Below are 21,460 nucleotides of genomic sequence, written 5' to 3'. Positions count from 1 at the left end.
TGAGTCAATTTTTAAAAAAAAAAAACATCATTCCCCAAATGACAAATGGTCAAAAGATAGGCAAAGGCAATTTACAGAGGAGGAGATGAAAGCAATCCATAGTCTTATGAAAAATTGTTCTAAATCATAACTTATTAGAGAACTGCAAATTAAAGCTTCTCTGAGATACCACCTCATAACTCTCAAACTGGCTAATATGATCAGAAAGGACCATGATAATTGTTGGAATGATTGTGGGAAATCTGGGACACTATCACATTGTTGGTGGAGCTGTGAACTCATACAACCTTTCTGGAGAGAAATTTGGAACAACACTCAAAGGGCAACAAAAATGCTGATCCAGCGATACCACTACTGGGTCTATACCCTGGAAAGATAATCAAAAAGGGTAAAATCATCATTTGTACAAAAATATTCATAGCAGCCCTGTTTGTGGTGGCAAAGTATTGGAAATCAAATGGATGCCTTTCAATTGGGGAATGGTTTAGCAAACTGTGGTATATCTATGTCATGGAACACTATAGTTCTATTAGAAACCAGGAGTGATGGGAATTCATGGAAGCCTGGAGGGATATGCATTAACTGATGCTGAGTGAGATGAGCAGAAGCAGAAAAACACTATACAACTTAGCAGTAACATGGGGGCAATTATCAACCTTGTTGGACTAGCTCATTCCATCAGTGCATCAGTCAAGTACAATTTGGGGCTCTCTGCAGTGGAGGACACCATCTATATCCAGAGAAGCAACTGTGAAGTTTGAAGAAAGACCAAGGGTTACTACCTTTAATTTAGGGGAAAATGTATATCTTATTGTCTTATCTTGCTATCTAGTATACTTTATGTTTCTTCTTTAAGGATATCATTTCTCTCTCATGACATTCAATCTGGATCAATGTATAACATGGAAACAATGTAAAGACTGACAAATTGCCTTCTGTGGGGGTGGGGGGTAGGGAAGTAAGATCAGGATGAAAATTGTAAAACTCAAGGTAAATAAAATCTTCATAACCAAAAAAAATTAAAAATATCTGTGTTATTGAAATTGAAAGGATTGACATCCTCTTCCTTCCAACCTCCTTTCTAAGTTTGCTTTCTCAATAAAAAAAAAAAAAAATTTACTTGTACTATTCACACTTAGAATTTCCCCAACAGAGTATCTTTGTTTCTAATAAAAAAAATGTAATAGGATAAAAAGGCATTTGCATTTATAGAAATATGTAATGGAAAGTGTAACAGAAAAAAAAACAGAATTGTTTCAAGCTGAAAATGTCTGATTATCTTTACAAAGAACTGAAATCTCTTTTGGCAAAGAAACAATTTATATTACAGTCTTATTGTGAAACATTAGACACAAATCTCCATGTAATATATAATTTTGGAGGAAAAAAATCATTACACAGATGGTATTTATACTTCAATTTACTAAATTGAAGGTGATATTATATATATATATATATATATATATATATATATATATATATATTTTCCTCTTAAAATGCATTCATTTCTAATTCTTTACAATTGGGGCAGCTAGGCGGCACAGGGAATAGAATATCGGCTCTAGAGTCAGGAGGTCCTGAGTTCAATTCCAGCCTCAGACACTTGCTGATTACCTAGCTTTGTGACCTTGAGAAAGTCACTTAATTCCATTGCCTTGCAAACACACACACACACAAACACACCCCCTAATTCTTTATAATTAACTTTGCAAGCAAGAATATATTAACCATTGTTATATTACCCTTGGGTTGAGTTAATAGACCCAAGATTGTTTTCTTACTGTATAAAAGGTTATTGAATAATTATTCAAACTCAATTTTCAGCAGTGTAGACTTGGTCTGATTTTTTTTAAATGCAAGGCAATGGGGTTAAGTGGCTTCCCCAAGAACACACAGTTTGATAATTATTAAGTGTCTGAGGCCGGTTTTGAATTCAGGTACTCCTGACTCCAGGCCCAGTGCTCTATCCACTGTGCCACCTAGCTGCCCCTTTGGTCTGATTTAAAAAAAAACAAACAAACTAATTTTCCCATGACTGATGAGAAATACTAGGAGAGTAATGTGTAGAGTCTTGTATGAAGATCAATTCTCTCAAGGTACATAGACTATAATACAAGAAGCTACAGTAGAATGTTATAACAAAATTAAAAATAGCAATAATAACTTATAGAAAGAAAAATAAATTATTTTAAAATTTAATAATTAGAATCCCTTGCTAAATGTATATATGCATATATTTACATATATATATATATATATATAAAATACATACACATATGTGTATGTACATATAAAAAATCATGACTTTTTGAAAGGTTCAATTCAGTTCCATAAATAGTTAAAAAGAAAATACATTTGCTCAAGGCTCTGAAAGATCCCAAATGACATATCCTTACATTCAGGAAGTTTATATTCTAATAGAAAAGATAACACATGTACACATACCATTATTTTTTGAAATAGAATAAGATAAATGAGAGGAAAACTATTACTTCTCGGACTCAAGCTCTGGGTGGCTTAATCTTTTCAATTTTGGAACAACTGCTCTAGTACTGAGGATTCCTAATTGATGACTTAGCCAATAGCAACAAAATTCCCATGACCCTCTATAATTGTTAGGCCCAAATTCCAAACACAGAACAGAATTACAATTGAATGCAGCACCCAATGAGCACCTGGGGAGACCTCATTCCCAGTATTTAGAGATCTCTATCAATGTCCCTATGCCTACCTAAGCCAGAAAAATGACTGATTTTATTTTTTTATTTTATTTCCCTAACATTTAGTCTAGTGGGTTTTTTAGATTTGTTTGTCGGAATTTTAGGGGAGGAGTTCTTCAGCACAGCACCATCTTGACTTAATAATTGTAGAATGTATTCTTTCACACACATACACTCACACACACACATACACACACACATATATATATATATATATATATATATGAAATATATGCATGTAATATTGTATTTTTATGATTACTTTTAACTAGCCTTCTGTAAGAACTGTGAAGCTAAAAGAAGACTAGAGAGAACAATAAAAATCATTGAGGGAATGATGCAAATTAATTAGCTTAGAAAACAAAATTAATTGTAATAAAATTTAGTTTACAAGTGAAATAATGATTCTGAAGTTGAGAAAATGTAAGGTAAAAGCAAGTCATGAATGACAAATTTGTAGGGATAAACATAAGGAAGCAGTAGTGCTGAAAAGGAACAATTATGATTTTCAGAAAATATATTTCTAAAAAGGCAAAAGAGAGTGATCATGGTATCAAAGATCTTTTCCACTTTCATTTCTTTCAATCACTCAGTGATTACATTTATATGGGTATTCTGTGCAATAGAACAAGTCACAATTAATCCACTCCTATGATACCCCTAAAACCTCATAAAAATATCACATTTTGTGTTCATATTTAAATTATAATAGGGGTTCTTTCCATTTTATGTTTTAATTTCTGGACAAGAAAATAGTCAAAAGGCATTTAAAAATTTGAAAGCTACTATAAATTAAATGACAAAAATGAGAAACCATTCTAGCTCTTCACATGTGACACTTAGAGTAAAACTAATTTGTTTTTAATTTGTCTTAAAGCATTGACAAATCTATAAGCCAAAGGGCAAGGCAGCTGAAAAAGAAGTATCTTCAATAGAAAGCCAAGGACTTTTGAACCAAGATACCACACACCCCTTATAGAAAACAGTGGTTATTTGTGCTTGAAAAGCACATTGAAGGTGGGGAGTACTTTAACTGAACAGTCTTTGTGGTTACATATGTACTAAACTAGTCATAGTTCACCAGGAGAGGAAAGTCCATGTTCAGAACAGCTGAATTATGTGGGTCCCTTGAAACATCTGGTTATGTCTCAGTTGGGCAACTTGAAACTGCCAGGAAATTTCCACAGTTCTACTACAGTAGCAGAACCATAGAACTAGGTAAAACAGATTGGTTTCTTTTAGAGTCAGTTGCTGAATACTTCAATTTAAGTCATATTTAATATCACTGTTGGACTAAATTTCATTGAATTATTTATAAAACTGATATTATGTGCCTACAAAGGATTTTATTTTTCACAAAACTTATAGACTATTATTAATCTACAGAATAAAGCAAACAATAGAAAATTAATTTTCAGAGAAATATTTTTATTCATTATATTGAGTCACCAAGATGAATATTAAAGAAGAAGCAATACTTAGGTCTTCATAGCAGATGTACCATCAGACAACATTGCAACAACTCATGGAATAGATCTAAAATTTTCTTTTCATTTCAATCAGAATATCAATATGAAATGAACATCCAGAAAGTGCTGTACTAGCATAACTCAGGGTATTGGTAACCTTAATCACTTTCTTTAGGATGATGTTTATAAATGTGCCTATACATTCATATTTAGCAAACATTACAGTTATAATAATTCTTTAAAATATGGCAAATCAAGCAAAATGTGATAAATTTAATGGCAATTTGCATTTTCTAAACTAATTATATTCTGAACTCAAAGTTCAAATATTTTATCTTCATAATCCCTCTAGAAAATAATCATGGCAAATATAGATGTATCTATTTGTACATGTGTACAGACACACACCTATTCTTCTTTTATTTTTTATCATTTAATCATTTTTAGAGTCTATCAAAGTAAAGATACTGGGAAGGGAATGTGGAGAGAGAGAGAGAGAGAGAGAGAGAGAGAGAGAGAGAGAGAGAGAGAGAGAGAGAGAGAGAGAGACAGAGAGAGAAACACCAAAAATAGTTAACTATTAATGAAGTATTCTATTTCATCTCCTCCACTACCCTTTACCATCCAAATTAAAATTTTCTATTAAACTTATGGCCTAGTTACTAGTTTTTGATTCCTTGGGGGTTTTATTGTGTCATTTATGAATATCATCTTCTTCATCTTCATTACAGTAATGATAATTTTAATGTTTGGTAGTTGCAAAGACTTAAAAAGGTGGATGTAACATTTTCTATTGTTTTGTCATGTGGACAGAATGAGTTCAGATATCATTCTCTTTTCATCAAGATTTGCTTTGCAATATTCTCAGAATCTGAGTGATATTGTTGAATCAATTTAATTAAATGAATTACTCAGTTTTAGGCAACTATGTTAAAAATGATGTTTTACACTGTTCTTTTACAGTCAAATTAAATGATCAAATAGTCCAGCAGAGAACACTTTTTGTTGCTGTTAACTAATTCGGGATAATATAACTATCAAGTGTTTAGAACTGTTTCAGTCCATTTTCCTTACTTAGAGTTTAAAAGTTTAGGCTTTGGAGGAGGTTGGTCTTATTTTTGATTTTTAAATGGATGGAGAATTCTATTCACACTTATTACATAACCTTTTTCAAGTGATTTAATCAAAGCCTTATATATCTGAAACTAAGTCTCTTTTTGGTACTTTTGGAAGTGACAAAAATAAGTTATAAAATCTTACTTGATTCTTATAAATCTAATGCCCTTTGGGACATCAGTAAAATTAATCTATTGTTCAATTGTATCTGAATTTTCAAGATCCTATTTTCTTGTCAAAGATATTGGAGTGGTTTGTCATTTCCTTCTCCAACTCACTTTACAGATTGAAAACTAAAACAATTATCTGTTATTCTTCTAAAACCAACCTGACAGTAAAATTAATAAAATCCTTTACTGACCATTAGGTAGAACCAAAATTAATCATGTGTCATGTGAATACTGGCCAAAAATCCAAATAAAAGTCCTACATAATTAGGGAGATAATCATCACTATTTCCTAAAACCTATTTTACTGTGCTTTTTCACAGACAATTTCCCACTACATCTGGGTCTATCTCTACTTATCCTGAGCAACATCCCATCCCTAGATCTAGACAATTCTGGAGGATAGAGTAGGGAAGATGACTGCACATGACTGGCTCCCTCATTAAATCCAATTTGTTTGCAATCATGGTATCACCTTCCTGAAGTCATGATTCTCTTTGAGAACCAAGGAGAAACAACAATTTTTTTTCTATATTAAATATACTTTTTTACTTAAAAAAGAAAAAAAAACATTTATATAGAGCCTTTATGTGCCAGCCACTGAGCTAAGGGGATTAAAATATAACATTATTACACTCATAACATCTTGCAAAGTCGGTGTTATATTATCTTCATTTTACATTTAAAGAAACCAAGGCAAAAAAAAGAGTTAAGTGACTTGTAAGTTTGATAAGATTTTGTAGTTAGTAATTAATAGGACTGGATTTGAATACAGGTCTTCATAACTTCAGGTTCAGTGTTCCATGCTACCTAGCTTCTGTGTGGGCTAAAAAATCCCCTTAAAAATGGAGAGAGAGAGAGTCCTCTGAGAAATAAAAGTTTATTTTTACTTTTCTAGAGTAAAGGGCATAATCCAAATCTCACAAATTTAATGAAGATAAAGGAGCTGCCCAGTCAAGCAAGATTATATGGACTTATGAGATCCCCTACTTCTTCCTATCAACTCATTGTTCAGTCTTCAGAATTACATTCTACTTGTGCAAATCTACCCCAGCAACAAAGAAAAGAATGAAAGTTTTTCAAAAAAATATTATCTCATCATACGGTGAGAACATCAAAAAGACTTTTAATGACCTTCTATTCCTATCTTCATGAAATAATGTCTGAGTAGGCAGTCTTCTACTAGCCTCCAGTAAAAATAGTCTTATCATCAAGCAAGAGCTTATGATCTTCTTTGGAATGCAGGGTTTTTCTCTTGGGAAAAAGTCTATCTTTCTAGTAATCTTATCAAATGTTTGGAGAGTAAGCCACTTATTTGGAATACAAAGGGCTTTGTTCCAGAAATAATTTAAGAATAATAATTTGTTCTTTCTTTAATATTTCCTAACCTTGAGAGGCTTTCACTAAGAATATTCACCCTAAGAAGGTTTTATTAGGAATATTCCATTCAATTCCTACTTCTTTTTTCAACAAAAAAAAGAAAAAGTTCTATAAAGGCAGAAACCAGTTCATTATTTGCCTTTATATGCCTAGGGCATACCAAATACCATATGTTCAATAAGTGCTTGTTGAATTTGATTAATTGGATTCCTTACTTGTAAATTTGTTAGTAATTCAATTTGTTCAATTCAGTCATTTGTAATTATAAAGGATTGTTTTCTAATTATACATTTTCTGGGTTATCTGATAAAATTATGCAAGATTTTCCTGTCTGAATTAATATATAAAATATTAATCAATAATTAAAAATCATTATTAAAGTACTATTACTTTTCCATGAAACCACTTTATTCACCATATATTCAACAAAGGAAAGGGTAACAAGCATTTACTAAACTTTGTATAAACTTCAACTATTGTACACATGTGTCTGAGCATGGGATGAGAGGGGATATGGAGATAGTGTCATCAGTCTCAGAAAGGAAACAAATCTCATGTTTATCAACTATCTTTTTTCCTTCCTATTAATTGAAATATAGGAAGTTATTTTTTATTTATTGTCAGGGTACCCATTCAAAATTACCTTCATTATTTAGGTACAGAGCAAACATCTTATTACAAAATTTACCACTGCCATCATCTTTAGTTCTATTTTATTTGTATTTTATTCAAAGGGAATTATTTTCAAAGAAAATCATATTGAGTTGGCATGTAATAAATGATTCCATCATAATCACCTAATATTTGTTGTGTCTATTAAATACATGATACTTTTTTTGGAATTATAAAAAATATGTTCACAGAATATATAGCCTTCTTCTAGAAAAGCTTAACAATGATGATGAGATTGCAAAAAAAAGAAAAATGAACAGACAAAATTGAACACCCCAAAATCAGTTATAACAATAATTTACTTGACGACAGAGAAAAAGGATAATGTGGTTATAGTTTTTATAAAGGAATCAATGAACAGTGTGTAATGTGGCATCTTAAAATACTGCACTAAACTGGCTTGAGCTTAATAAAGTATTTGGAATGAGTCTTTCATTTCTAAGCAAGCAAACAAGATGCTTAAATTGACACTAAAAGAAAACATTTGAGTGTCTTCATCTCCCTGGCCTACCCACTAATAATGGTAGAGCCTGAAAAACAAAGAAAGAAACAATTTGTATTGAGCCTCTATTTAGAATGTGAAAGACTAAGGAAATTAATTTTATTAGGTGACAGAAGGCTACTGAACTGCTTTAAAGCAATGATTTCTTAACACAAGGAAGGTGTTCTCTATTACAATTTTGATTACAAGATCATCTTAAAGAAACAAACAATTTTGGTGAAATATTCTAGAGATTTTTTTAAATGTCAGATTAATTAGAGAAATATTTACTTTCATTAGTTCATTAGTATAACTTTTACCTATAAAAATCTTTTCAATCAGATAAAATTAAAATATATGGCTCCCTAGCTAAGACTGATATATAACTAAAATTAACTAAAATTGTGAATTAACACCATGAAAGAAAAAACAAGTAGAAATCTCAGCATATTAAATACAGTATCTGGGCAAACTATATGCATGTGTGCATGTTTGTGTTTGTGCTTGTATGTGTGTGAGTGGGTGTATCTGAATCTATGTATTTGTCAATTAAAGTCAAGGTTTTTATATTGTGTGACCATGGAAAACTCATAAATCTTATGTAGAACTCTTCTGGAAAATGAAGAAGGGCAATATAATCTATTCTTCTTCCAGTTCCCAGTGCCTTAATGCCATACCAATTTTTTGAGTGTAAGTCTCAGATTGAGAAAAGCCAGAATTGCTGAAAAGAACCGAAAACTTGAATTTAAGACTTTTTTTATCATCAGTGAGTGGAATATTCCCATAAACCATTTCAGGGTTAAAATTCCTAATGAAGTCCTCTCAAGGTTAATAAAAGTAAAGAACAAACTGTTGTTCTTAAGTTATTTCTAGAAGAAAGCCCCTTATATTCCAAACAGGTGGCTCACTCTCCTAACTTTTGATAAGACTACTTTTACTGACTACTAGAAGGATAGTAGATTTTTTGCCATGAGAAAAACTTTGCATTTCTGAGAGGCTCATAAGCCTTCTGTTGTTTGACACTAGACTGTTCCTAGTCCTTGCATTCCAAGACAAGCTACATTACTTTAATAAAATGGCTATAATCCTGAAGGTTATTTTCACTATCTGGATGGTGAGGTAATATTTTATGAAAACCTTACATTTTTTTCTTTGTTGCTGGGGTAAATTTTCACAAGTATAATGTAACTCTGAAGACTAACCAATCAGTTGAAAGAGAAGGATGATAAAAGGAAGAGGACATCACATTGAGCCACATAATCTTGCTTGACGGTCAATTTGGGGTAGTTCTTTGATCTTCACTATCTTTTTGAAACTTGGTGTATGCCCTTTTCATGAGAAATTAACTTTTTTTTCCCCTCAAAGGAGTCTATAATTTTAAGTGGATTTTTTATCCCACACAGTTTGGATCATTGACTAGGAAATTGACACCCTTCTTAAGATTCTCCTGGGCACAGACACAAGCAGGTGCCATGCTGGATGTTGGCAGCAGCTTGTGATTTAGTGCCCAGGTAGATCCATTGAGGAGTGAGGGAAAAATCCCAAAGAGAGATGTAGTTTGAGCAAAACTGAAAGCCAGAGGACCTCTGGAGGCAGCACTACAAGGGAGATACACAGCCATAGGAAAAGACCTCAGAGGCAGTGCCATGGGTCCATAAGTTTGTGTATACAAGCCTAGGTGTAGCCTTGGATGACCTGATCCTTGCCATTGTTTTGAAAATAAAAGTGCATTTTCAAGAAGATATAAATAAGTTTATAAAGCACAAATTTAGGAGAGGATTGTGTGTAAAAGATAATTATAAGGTAAACTTTAATAGAATCTGCCATTTAGCTTTGCTTTAATAATCCAATTCCTTCATTTTAAAAATGAGAAAAATAAGGCCCAGAGAGGCAAAGTTCCAAAATAACAGAACTAAACTGTGAACAAAGACCCCCAACCTCAAATGGAAAGAATTCTACTGCACTAATTCCAAACTCAGTTCAGTGCGCTCTTTGCATTAACAGATTACAATGGAAACACTTACCACCCTATCACTTCCATAAACATATTGCAAACAAACATGGTATTATATTCAAACACATGGACATGGAAACAACTTTTTTTTTCTATAGGCATGTTTGGGGACAAGGGAGAGTTTAATCAGGGAAAAACAGACAAAATAAACAGACAAAATGATCCCTGACTTTCCCAGGTCTTTAACCCAGCCTCTCTTCTGAATCCGTATTCCCCTCCTATATTAGCCCCTCCAAACTCCTTTTTAAGAGTCATTAGGAAGTCCAAATAACTTCACAGTCCCTGCTTCTAGGCTGCTGTCATATTTGCCATCTTTGTCATCACAAGCCAATGCCAGCAGAGGTCTCTTGGGATGCCAGGCCCTGTGAATGTTGGGGACTCACACTATACCTCCCAGAGCTTATCACCTGTCTCTACTTCAGCAATGTCAGTAAAATGACCTTCAGGTTCTGATGCAAGTATCTTCCCATCATGGCTAAAGCTGAGGGTTCTAACTGGCCAATCCAATCTGGAAAAACATCTCACACACACTAACTCATCAACATCCCAAAGGCTAACCAGTGCATCAGCACTTCCTGTGGCCAAGTACTTTCCCATGGGGTCAAATTTGAAACAGATGCAGTTGGAAGGTTGAGCATTGATTGATTGCACAGGTTTCAGCTCAGGGTAACGAGAATGTTGATACAACCATTGCCATTTGTCAGGAAGAACATATTGTTATCATTATTCCAGGATATTTCATTTACTTCAAATTTAAATTGTTCCTCTGCTTTTGAGCGATGGGTTTTAGCATCAATGAAAGTTACCACAGCATCTTTGTTGCCCACAGCAATGGTCTGCCCATCCGGACTCCAGCAAATGTTAATATTCTCTACTATTCACAGTAGCAATGCATTTTGTAGTTCTAACATCCCAGATGCGAATAGTTTTGTCCCCAGATGCAGTGACAAAGAGGTCTGGATTACTGGGATGCCAACAAAGCTGATCCATGCTGTCCCCATGTCCTCTGTAGTTATTTTCTTTTGCCAAGTGGTCCTTCTCCAGCAGGAAGATGCTGGCCATCTTGTCGAAGGAGCCCGAGGCCAGGAGACGCCCCTCACAGCTCGAGGCCAATGAGTGCACCTTGGTGCTGTGCACTGGGAACTCGCGGGTCTTGCTGTGGCTCTGAAACAGCTCCTGCATCCCGGCCACATAGTGGGATGGGCCCCCGGTCCCGCCAACAGCACCCAGGCCCAGTGCGGAGCTCCCCGCAAGGGCGGAGGGGCTCTTCATTGCACAGGTGGAGAGCTGGGCTGCGAGCGGAGAGTGCTGAGACCAATGCCACATGCGAGCCACGAGGCAGTCTAAGAATTTAATATTTTAATGTAGTCAATGAGTGAAAAGGAAATGTACTAGGAGAAAGAGAAAGGAGAGGTAGAGTGGGCTAAGATATTTCCTGTAAAAGACTCAATAAATACCTTTTGCAATAGTAAGGAAGAAGAAAGATGAGGAGGAATGAGGGAGCCTTCTTTTTCATTGGAATTGGCTCAGATAGGGTGTAGACATCTAGAAGAAAAAGGAGAGAAGGGGGAAAGGGGTAGGGGAGAGGGGATGTGGATGATAGAGGAGAGGGTAGATTATGGGAGAGGATAGTCAGATATAATATATTATATATTTTACTTTTTGCCAGGTGATAGAATTGGATGGCCTCTCAGGGCTACGTGGTTGCTGGGTCTCTGGACTGGGACATAGGCTTGTGACCTCTTTTCCTCAGGGCTGGTGTTCTGTCCACTGTGCCACTTGGTTGTCCTACAGCACACTTTTGACGAGGGACAAAGAGAAAGGAGAGAGAAAATATAGATGGCAATGGGGAGCAATGGAGGGAGGGAATTACAATCAGCAATAGCAACTGGGGAAAAATATGGAAGTAACTTCTATTATGGACTTATGATAAAGAATGTTATACACCTGAAACAGAGTTAATGTCATCAGAACACAGACTGAAAGACATTTTTTCCTTTCTTTCACTTTATATCTCATGAGGTTTTAAATTTTTGTGTGGGGAGGGGGAATTATGTTTACTCTTACACCAAGAAAATTTTAGTAATTTGTAAATAAATTAAAGTTAAAAATAAAATAAGATTTGCATTTAACAAAAAAAGGAATTTATTTGAATTTTATAGAAGTAAAATTGTAGATTTATTCCCTTACATTAAATGCAGATTCAGAAGGATAGTGTATAAGAGATTAAGAGATATATCTCAACTGCAAGATACCCTGTCCAATAATGTTGAATAAATGGGAAATGATTAGAAAATTAAAATTTATGCAACCCTAATTAGATGACTTACCAATGAGTAAGATGTTGAAGAATGTGATCTACTTTTGGAAATATAATCTATTTTACTGTAATAATGTCAAACAAGGAATTAATGGTTGATTGCTTTATAGGCAATTTATCAAAGGTCATGACCCTCTGGGTTCCTTGAAAATTTTTAAATGATGTGTTGGACCTTGCTCTAGATCTATAGGTCCAGGTATAAATGTTATAATGGAAAGATTGTTTTGGGAAATCTAGTTCTTAATGTGTTACACAAATTACTGTTTTGTTAAATTTAGTAGCCTTTAAGATATTCTAATGGATTGAATGAATTCAGAAAAGTAATAGTTTGTATTTCAAACATGGCAAATAAACATGTTTATTATAGAGAATTGTTTGCATAAGAACTTGTCAATTATGTATACATATATACATAAATTGGAATTTTGTTTATATATATAATATATGTATATATATATGATATCTCAAAGTTTTAGTTGTTTACTTTGAAGTAAAAGCATCTGAGCAAAATGGAAAAGTAATCTTTGATTTCTTTTCTGTTACAATCTCTGGCTAATTTTTATGTCAGAATTCTTAGAATAATCTCCTAGCCAAAGGAGGTGTTTATTTATTGTAATACAAAAGGCTAACCAAGAGGCCTCTAATATGCCATATTTATCCAGAAATAAAAGAGATATTATTTCAGACAAGAGGATATGGGACTGCAGATTAGAAGTTAATGCCACCAGGAGGATGGACCTGTTAATTGAATTATGAAACAAATTTGTGAAGTAGGGTTTTTTTGAATGTTAAGGAATACTCCAGATTCTGGAGGAACTGGAATGCTTTTTGAATGTTTAGAAATTAGCCTTATTTAATGTATTCTGATGTCAGGGATATTTAGACTAGATATATGTGATAAATGTGTAGAGAAGGGGGCTGAATGATTGTGATCCCCTCCCCCAATCCAGATTAGAATTAGCATTTAGTCTTTGTGAAGTGGATTAACATGGAGATCTAATTAGATAGAATTATTATTTTAGATCATGGGACTTTTAATTGGCTTTTTTATCTAATATAAGGAATGATCAGCAATGGAATTGCTGTTGAGTCAATGCTCTCTTCAAGTCTGGAAGCCTGAAAAAGGTTTGGGCACTACACAGGTGACAGGTGTATTGGGATAAAAAGATGCAGGGGCAGTTTTTTAATGCAATCTGAAGTTGGACACATTTGACTTGACTTCCCCAAATGTGACATTTGAATAATTTCTAACCAGAAAAATTTTAAATTTGAATTAAGTCATTTGACTATTCACATGACCTCTGCCTGGAAACTGACACTCAAAATTTTATCTATAAAGGAATTTTACTTTGATGTCCTTGATCTTTGCAGTAAATAGCTAAAGGTCAATCTGATATAGAAAATTTAGGTCAATTGGAGTTTAATAGCTAGATAGGACAGCATGTGATTTTAATGTGCTGTTACCTATATGTTTTGAGAAGAATTAAGATTCATTGATTTTATTTTATTTCATTTTATTTTATTATAGGAAAAAGATATTTGGGTTAGAAAAATAAATAAAATGTATAAAATCTCAAGATACTACATGTCTGTGTAGTTCCAGCTTTAAATTCGACTTTGGAATGTAATGTAAATCAACTGAGCATATCAAGAGAAGAATCACCTATTATTTATTTGGAAACATTTTGGAAAGAAAGAAGAATTTATTTTGGTTAATAATGCTTGTGTTATTAATTTAGTGGAGATCAAGAGATTAAGGTTATTAGTATGTCACTTGCTGGACACTCCTGTATTAAGGTAGTGACCTAATGTAAATGTTATATGCTCAAGCTAATTTGATAATTTTCAATACGTTCACTTGTGAAGTGAACAATTATGGAAGTTGTATTCTTGTTAAAGTATGTATATAAATGTGACAGTGAGTAAAACAAAATGCAAATCGCAATAGTTTTAAAATTTTATAGTCTAAGGATGTAAATATGAGTTTGTCTAATGAGATTTTGTGATAAGAAGTTCATTTACCAGAAGAGAAATTCTCAACAAGTCATATGTATCGAAGATTAGAATGTACTCTGCAGATACAGGAAGATATTGAATGTCTCCAGGGGAAAAAAGAGAGAGACCTGATAAGTCCAACTTCCTCCATTATGTATATGTGTGTGGGTTGTTTGGTCAGGGTTGCAAGAAGAAGATGGGGCCCAAGTGGACAGGAAGAGAGAATAAAATCTATTTCTAGAAAAAAGTCACTTGTATTCCAAACAAGTGGCTCACTCTCCTAACTTTTGATAAGACTACTTTTACTGACTACTTTTGTAAACGTTTTGTCATGAGAAAAACCTTGCATTCCAAAGAAGCTCATAAGCCTTCTCTTCTTTGATAATAAGTAGATTGTTTCTAGATTTTGCATTCCAAAACATGGTTTTAGGCATTCTCCAATATGAATGCCAGAGGGGCAGCCCTCCAAGAAGTGTCTAAAATAGTACAATTTGCATGGGTGGCTCCTCACACTAGTCTTTCCTGTCCCAAAGGGCATGACTTTCAAGTTCAACACGATCATCCTGTATAACCTTCAAATCTAACATGGCTATTTCCCTGTGCCTTTCTTCTGTAATATAAAGAAGAAGATTTCCTAATATGCTTTTGTTTTGGAAATGAATCACATATATGCATACATGCATATGTGCATATATAAATGACATGAACAACAAACCAGATCATATTCTTAAAACTTATATTTTTATGAGGAATATGAGACTTCAGATAATATCACCACTCCTATGTCACAGAGTAGATACAAATGATCAAGAATTTATAGAAATACAATATAGGAAACTGCAATGCTTTATGGAAAAGCCTGGATAAAAACCATATGAGAAGTAAAAAATGTTGAATTTTTTTAAAATGCTTTTATGAGGTACTGAAAGGAAATAACTAGTGTGGCCTTGGGCAAGCCACTTAACCCCATTTGCCTTGCAAAAACCTAAAAAAAAGGAAATAACTAGATTCCAACTTTGATATTTTTTACTTAGTAAATTGTTTTATGCAATAATTCTGGAGAGAAATTAAAGCAAAAGACAAACATCTATAGGAAGCATCCCTATAATACATATGTAGTTTATTGTTAGAATGTTTTCATAATTACAAAATAGAAATTTAGAATTTTAATATACTGCATTAAGGCCTAAATCAAAGATCAATCAAACATGACATGCTTGTTATATACTTGTGGATATCTTTACCACTATGAAAGGATTGTTTTAGAGACCTTTATTTATTTCATTCTTTCAGTTGCTGCTCTAGTCATTCTTACTTTCTTTTACTTTGACTTTGTCATTATGCCTTCATTACCATATTTAATTATTTAATGTAGAAAATTAATATTCTTGCACTCTCAAATCAGAGAGATGTGTTATCAACTCCGAATAATTAGGGCAGATAGGTGAGTGCAACCACTAGAGGGAAAAGAGGAAAATTTCTCCACATTTGTGAAGCTCCTAATACTAAAAATAAATTACCTGTCCATGAGTACATCCAGCAGGGACACAGAAAGAGAGAAAAAGGAAAAAAAATATAGAAAGATAGAATTTGGAAGGAGAAAAAAAATAGGGGGGAAAAGGGAGGGCTACCTTCACTTGTGCCGTACTGTGACTTTATTGAGGTGAAATAGAAAAAGCACATTTATTTAGAATCCTAACATTTCACCTTCTGAAAGAAATCACAGGTATTCTTTGGTCTTTGTAATGTTTGGATTCATCACATTTATCCCCCAGATTCACAAAAAGCATTTCAATCCATGACATTTTCTGTGGGTTCAAAATTTTCCCCTTTTTTCTTCTAATTTCTTGCTGAGTTAATGTATTGTGTAGGTTCTTTTCAAAGAGTATTATATGGAGGCTTGTAGAAACAAAGCCATAACAAATACAAATACATTTGTTCAGAATTCTAGAATTTGTTCTACCCTGGAAATGGGATAACTTAAGTAGACTTGGGAATGAAAATTTTTTTTAAAGATAAATGGTATACACTTTCTTTAGGTTTAATTTTTAAATACATATGAATTTCAATAACTGCTGATTAGTATGAATAATCCCCTCACAACAGTCACAGTAATGCCATCAACTACTTTTTGTTATTGTTTTTGTCCTTCATTTTTGAAGTGAAACATGATATCAGGGATGTAATGCCAAGGCATATAAGTGAATTGGATTTAAGGGAGGGAGGATTCTGCAAAGTCGTGGGTTTTACTTTCTCCTCCTGAGGCATCTGATTCCAGCAACCAGATGTTGATCAGGACAAATGGCTCTGGATTCTTGGCCTTTATAAACTTGGTCTTTAACCACTCTCAGTTAGATTGAGCAATGGCTATTCAGTAATTAAATTAAAAAAAGAAATGAGTAAAAGTTGAACTTCTTTAATCAAGTCAGAAAAAAATCAATATGGGAGGGGAAGAACTATGAGGTTCTGGCCAAAACAGAAACACTCTTATCCAAGAGGAACCCAAACATTGATCAAATGGGACTTGTTCTGAGACTTAATGCTTACAAATAGATGAGATCAAGAGTGAATGTATATCAATTGGGGAATGGTTGAACAAATTGTGGTATATGTGTTATTGACTAGTATTGGAGGGATGGGAATTCAGAGAAGCCTGGAAGGATTTGCATGAACTGATGGTGAGTGAGATGAGCAGAACCAGAAGAACATTATACGCCCTATCAGCAACATGGGTTTGTTGATCAATCTTAATGGACTTGCTCATTTCATAAATGGGGCAATTTTGGGGTGCATGCAATGGAGAATACCATTGATATACAAAGAAAAAAATGTGGAGTTTAAACAAAGACCAAAGACTATCACCTTTAATTAAAAAAACATTATTTTATTATATAAAGTTGTCATTTCTTATATTTTTTTACTTAAAGATATGATTTGTCTCTCAATGCATTCAATTTAGATCATATATATTAATTTTCATATTTTGGCCCTTTTAGTCCTCATTTATCAGATACATAGGGCACTAAACCAAATTTATAAAAAGAGCTACTACTGGATAAATTATGAAAAGATATAAAAAGTTTTACACAAAGTAATCAATCTCTATAACCATATGAAGAAGTGTACTAACTAATGACTGAATGAATGCAAATTAAAACAGTTCTGAAGTATTGCCTCATACATATTAGCTTGACTGGCATTAGAAATGAAAAATGTTGGAGGGAATATGGGGGAAGAGTGAAAAGTGATTCAATAATAGTAGACTTTAAAACTGCTTGAATCATTCTGTAGAATAAACTACAAAGGGGCTATAAAACCCTGAATTTCTTTTAACCTGCATCCAAAATTGGAAAAAAAAGGAATTGTGAAAGACTTAGCAATTCTTAAAACTTCAGTGATCTAAGATATCTCTGAAAGATTTGTACTTAATTTTTATACTTAATTTATACTTAATTTTTATATCTCCAGAAAAAGAACTGGTTTCTTATTTTTATTAGGTTTTTTTTGCAAGGCAAATGGGGATGACCACACAGGTAGGTGTCTGAGACTGGATTTGAACCCAGGTACTCCTGACTCCAGGGCCAGTGCTTTATCCACTAGGCCACCTAGCCGCCCCAAAAGAACTGGTTTCTGAATGCAGATTGAAGCATACCTTTGGAGCAAATTCCTTTTATTGAGGTTTTTTGCTGTAGGTTTTCTTTCACAATGTGGCTAATATGGAAATGTTTTGTATGACTACACATGCATAACATATACTGAATTTCTTGACTTCATATGGGGTTGTGGGAATGAAGGGGGAAAATGTAAAATTCTAAATTTTAAAAATGAATTGCTTTTAAATTTTATTTTTTTTGTTTTTTAATTCATTCATTTTTGAATTTTATACTTTCCCCCTAATCTCTCTTCCCCCCCCCCACAAAAGGCAGTGTTTTAGTTTTTATATTGCTTCTATGTTATACATTCACTCAATTTCACCATAAAAAGAGCTGATAAGAATAGTTTTATACATGTGTTGTTTTTACCTTTTTCATGATCTCTTCAGGGTATAAATCCATTGGTGGTACTGCTGGATCAAAGGGTATGTAGATTTTTGCTACTCTTTTGGGAACAATTCAAAATTGCTATCCAGAAACTTTGGATGATTTCACAGGTCTACCAACAATACATAAATGTCCCAGATTTTGCATAACACTTACAACACTGTCCTTTCCGGAGATATTGGACAGTCTAAGAGGTGTGAGGTGTTACTTCAGAGATGCTTTAATTTGCATTTCTCTAATAAGTAGTGACTTAGAGCAATTTTTCATATGACTATGAATGGCTTTGATTTCCTCATCTGTAATTTGCCTCCACTTATCCTTTGACCATTTGTAAATTGGGGAATGGTTTATTTTTTTATATATAAATTTGACTCAGTTTTCTATATATTTTAGAAATGAGTTCTTTGTCAGACATATTAGTTGTAAAAATTGTTTCCCAATTAACTATATTTCTTTTGACCTTGGTTACAGTGGTTTTGTTGATGCAAAAGCTTTTTAATAAAATGTTGTCAAAATTATCTAGTTTGTTTTTAATGATGTTCTCCATTTCATCCTTGGTTATAAACTTCTTCTCTTTCCATAGATCTGATAGTTAAACTATTCTTTGATTTCCTAGCTTGCTTGTAATATTGTCTTTTATGTCTAAATCCTGTATCCATTGGGATCTTATCTTGGTATAAGGTGTGTGGTGTTGGTCTAATTCAAATTTCTTCCATGCCTAAATTCCATGTTTCCCAATAGTTTTTATTGAAGAGAATTTTTCTCCCAAAAGCTGGACTGTGGGTTTATCAAACAAGTGATTGCTAAAATCATTTCTTGCAATTACACCCAGTCTATTCCACTGATCCACCACTCTATTTCTTAGCTAATACCAGACTCTAAGCCACCTTCTTTTGTATTTTTTTTTCATTGAATCCTTGGAAATTCATGACTTTTTGTTTACCCTTATGAATTGAACTACATTTTGTTTCTAACTCTTTAAAGTAATTTTTTGGAATTTTGATTGGTAGGGCACTAATAAGTAGTCTAATTTAGGTAGAATTGTCATTTTTATTATATTAACTCAGCCTATCTGTGAGCAGTTGATATTTGCCCAGTTTTGTAAATATGATTTTATTTTTGAGAGAAGTGATTGGTAGTTGTATTCATATTTTCTTACTCTGTCTTGGAAGATAGGATCCCAAGTATTTTGTATTGTCTGAAGTTACTTTGAATGGGATTTCTCTTTCTATCTCATACTGCTATATCTTACTAGTAATATCTAGAAATGCTGAGGATTGATGAGGGTTTATTTAATATCCTGCAAATTTGCTAAAGTTGCTAATTGTTACTGGTAGATTTTTAGATGATTTTCTGTAATTCTCTAGGTATACCATCTTGTCATCTGCAAAGAGTGATAATTTTGATTCTTCCTTCCCAATTTTAATTACTTCAGTTTCTTTTTCTTTTCTTATTGGTAAAGCTAATCAAATTGACTAAAGGTTTATCAATTTGATTGGATTTTCATAAAACCTACTCTTGGTTTTATTTATTAGTTCAATAGTTTTCTTGTTTTAGATTTTATTGATTTTTCCTTTAATTTTTGGATTTTCTAATTTGTTATTTAATTGGGGGGTTTTAATTTGTTCATTCTCTAATTTTGTTAGTTTCATATTTAGTTCATTGATTTCCTCTTTCTCTAGTTTGTTCATGTAAGCATTTAAAGATAAAAGATACTCCTGACAGCCAACTTGAGTGAATCCCATTGGTTTTGGTATTTTGTTTAATTATTGTCATTATCTAGGATGAAATAATTAATACTTTCTTTAATTTGTTGTTTAATCCCCTCATTCTCTAAGATGAAGTTTTTTGGTTTCCAATTAATTTTGGTTCTAGATCTCCCTGGTCCAATATTGCATGTGATTTTTATTGCATTATGATCTGAGAAGGTTGTATTCATTATTTATACCTTTCCTCAATTGAACTTTAGCTTTTTTATGCCCTTATACATGGTTAATTTTTTTATGAGTGCCATGTATTGCAGAAAAAAATATGTTCCTTTCTATCCCCATTCAATTTCCTCCATATGTCAATCATATACATGCATTCTAACAGTCACAGAGCAGGAGGGTAAGATCTCCCACTAGTAGATTTTAGCTGTCTTTGTTTTCCTGTACCTTCTTCATGTTTTCTTGGATTCTATATCATTGGGTGCATCCATATTTAGTACTAAAATTACTTTATTTTCTATGGTGCCTTTTAGGAGCATAGAGTTTCCTTCCTTATCTCTTTCAATGATATCTATTTTTTCATCTGCTTTAGATTAGATAAAGATCGCTACCCATGCTTTTTTTCACTAGCAGGATACTGGTTTTTAATCCTCTCTGCTATTTGCTTACATTATAAGGGAAAGTTCATGACATTTAAATTCAATGTTATATCTCTTTTTATTTTTCCCCTTGTTCACTTCATGAATATTCCCCAGTATTTTATTTCTAAATACTACTAATTCCAGTGGGTTTGCCCTACTATATTCAGCCCCCTACCCTTTCTTTCCCCCTTCCCTTTCCCCCTTTTAATACTTGAAAGGTAACAAAAGTTTCTTAACTTAACTGACTTTGTGTATATTAACTTTAAACCAGATCTGAAGAAAGCAAGATTTGGGTGGTTCTCACTTCCTCCCTACTTCTGCTCTATTATAATGGATCATTTGTACCTCTTAATCTAATGAGATAGCAAAATGGATTAAAAAACTAGAATCCTACAATATGATGCTTTCTCATTTGAAGCAGAGAGATACATATAGACTAAAGGCAAAAGGAAGCACTCTGGTTCCATGATATCAGGGCAGTTTTCCATCACTAAATCCTGTAATATTAAGTCCAGACTTTAATTCTTAGGTTATCTCTTCTCAATGGGTTCTTGAGTTCAGTGGTTTTGTAGATGAAGTATTTTACATTTACTTCTATTTTTTTATATTTTGCTTTTGTTTAACAGAATGTCATTGTCTCATGAAATCATTATGTTCCACAGATTCTATTCTTTTTATTCAGAGATGAATTTTCTTCATTTTCCTTTTGCAATTCCTTTTCCAATTGCTCAAATCT

At 33.1% G+C, this 21,460-nt stretch overlaps 1 pseudogene; it reads right to left on the bottom strand.

Moving 5' to 3' along the window:
* Positions 1 to 10,263: 10,263 nt before the first annotated feature.
* Positions 10,264 to 11,291, bottom strand: LOC141492006 (THO complex subunit 3 pseudogene; annotated as a pseudogene).
* Between the last annotated feature and the right edge of the window lie 10,169 nt (positions 11,292 to 21,460).

Source organism: Macrotis lagotis, chromosome 6, assembly GCF_037893015.1.
Source record: "Macrotis lagotis isolate mMagLag1 chromosome 6, bilby.v1.9.chrom.fasta, whole genome shotgun sequence".
Taxonomy (NCBI): Eukaryota; Metazoa; Chordata; class Mammalia; order Peramelemorphia; family Peramelidae; genus Macrotis; species Macrotis lagotis.
This window is presented reverse-complemented; position numbering and strand designations above follow the sequence as displayed.